Raw genomic sequence first — 1932 nt, forward strand, 5'->3', positions numbered from 1 at the left:
GAGAGAGAGACAGAGAGAGAGAGAGAGAGAGAGAATTTTTAATATTTATTTTTTAGTTATCGGTGGACACAACATCTTTGTTTGTATGTGGTGCTGAGGATCGAACTGGGCCGCACGCATGCCAGGCGAGCGCGCTACCACTTGAGCCACATCCCCAGCCCCCTTTTACATTATCTTTAGGTGAAAGGATTTCAGCTTAGTCCACTTGTAGTATATCATTCAAGATAATGAAAAAGCCTACTAGAGATTTTCCTGAAGAAAACGTCCAGTTTACTATATTCAATACTGACTTCTCTGCCATTTTTCTGTAGAAATACTGATGTACTGTCTGGAGTTTCCATTGTTTACCTGCAACTGATTAAAATGGGCAGAATATGCAATTTTCTACTTATTTCCAGGTGACTTCTTCACATTTCCTGGCTTATAAAGCAAAAGTGAGAGCTTCTGAAAGTTCTCCTTCTGCAAATCTTTTATGACTATGTAGCTTCATCAACCCCAGTAATAATTTCTCCCCAGTGACCTGGGCAAATGCAATGGCTTGTTGTGGGTAATAGATAGAGGCAGCTAATCCCATGAAACCAGGTGCATACATAAGCTTCTTTATTTTTGAACCTCTACTGAAAAGGAGTCCAACAAGGCCAGCAAAACCAATAACACCAAGTCTTGGAAAGAATCCAGGGGGTACATTTTGGAGATATTCATAGCTGTCTAGCCCCCATTGAATCAAACTTAACATTTGGGCTTAGTTTGGGAGTATGTTTCCTGACACCAACTTTATATGGCTTGCAATGATGTTGAAGCTGTGTGATGCTTTCTTGAGTTGAGTCCTTGGCTCCTCCATATAATGTAAATACATGGACCCTTCAGAGCTGTATAGAGTGAAAGCTCCTCAACTTTCATGGCATTTTTGTGAGGTGCGTCCTTTTTGGTGCTGCATAGACTCTGAAGGTGAGCAGGCTCAGGCTCCCTGGCCCCAAGGACCTCCGAATTACCTGAGTCTGTGCTTTCAGACTATGTCCAGAGCTGCAGGGCAATTTTTTTTTTCTTCTTTGCAATCTATTGTTCAACTTCTTGAACAAGTCTCTGCTGGTGGCTCCGGCAGGGTGAGTCGAGTAATATTACATCCAAACAATGTTATTCTGTTGATCTGTGTTTTTAGTTAGTCTCTTGTAGCAATTATGACAATCTCAAAACGCAGGTAGAAAACAAAATGCACTTGAGGCTTTGGGTTGGATCCCCAGCATGGCAAAACACCAAACCAAACCAAACTAAAACATAAAGTGCAATTCAGATTGTTATTGGAAGTATACATAAGAAAACAAAATAGAACCACTGGTAAGAAATCTGACATAATAAGAGAGACCAAAAAAAAAAAAAAAAAAAAAAAGGATTGTGGCAGCCTTGTGTATGGTGCACACTGTGATCCCAGCTATTTGGGATGCTGAGGCATGAGGATCTCAAAATCAAGGCCAGTCTGGGAAATTTAGCAAGACCCTATATCAAAAGAAGAAGTTTAAAAGGGCTGGGGATGTGGCTCAGTAGTGAAGCACCCTTGGGTTTATACCCCAGTATCTAAAAAAAAAGACAAACAGAGCTGGGGATGTGGCTCAAGCGGTAGCGCGCTCACCTGGCATGCGTGTGGCCCAGGTTCCATCACCACATACAAATAAAGATGTTGTGTCACCGAAAACTAAGAAGAAATAAATACTAAATAAACAAACAAAACCCCAAAAGGGTTTTAGAGACAAAGTAAATAGCACTGTCCTTTTCTCTTTCCCTTTTTTTCCTCTTGTTTTTTAAAAGATACAGGCAAACAATCTCCACTTGGCAGGATTAACCATGTTGAATTTAGAATGATAATACATTTTTGTCTTGTTTACATCCTGTATCTTATTCAGAGTATGCTAATATATGCTGTTGTTTACTTCAAGC

The 1932-nt window shown here is 40.3% G+C and overlaps 1 pseudogene; it reads right to left on the bottom strand.

Moving 5' to 3' along the window:
* Nucleotides 1-384: 384 nt before the first annotated feature.
* On the bottom strand, nucleotides 385-915 carry LOC143407315 (MICOS complex subunit MIC26 pseudogene; annotated as a pseudogene).
* Between the last annotated feature and the right edge of the window lie 1017 nt (nucleotides 916-1932).

Source organism: Callospermophilus lateralis, chromosome 9 (assembly GCF_048772815.1).
Source record: "Callospermophilus lateralis isolate mCalLat2 chromosome 9, mCalLat2.hap1, whole genome shotgun sequence".
Taxonomy (NCBI): domain Eukaryota; kingdom Metazoa; phylum Chordata; class Mammalia; order Rodentia; family Sciuridae; genus Callospermophilus; species Callospermophilus lateralis.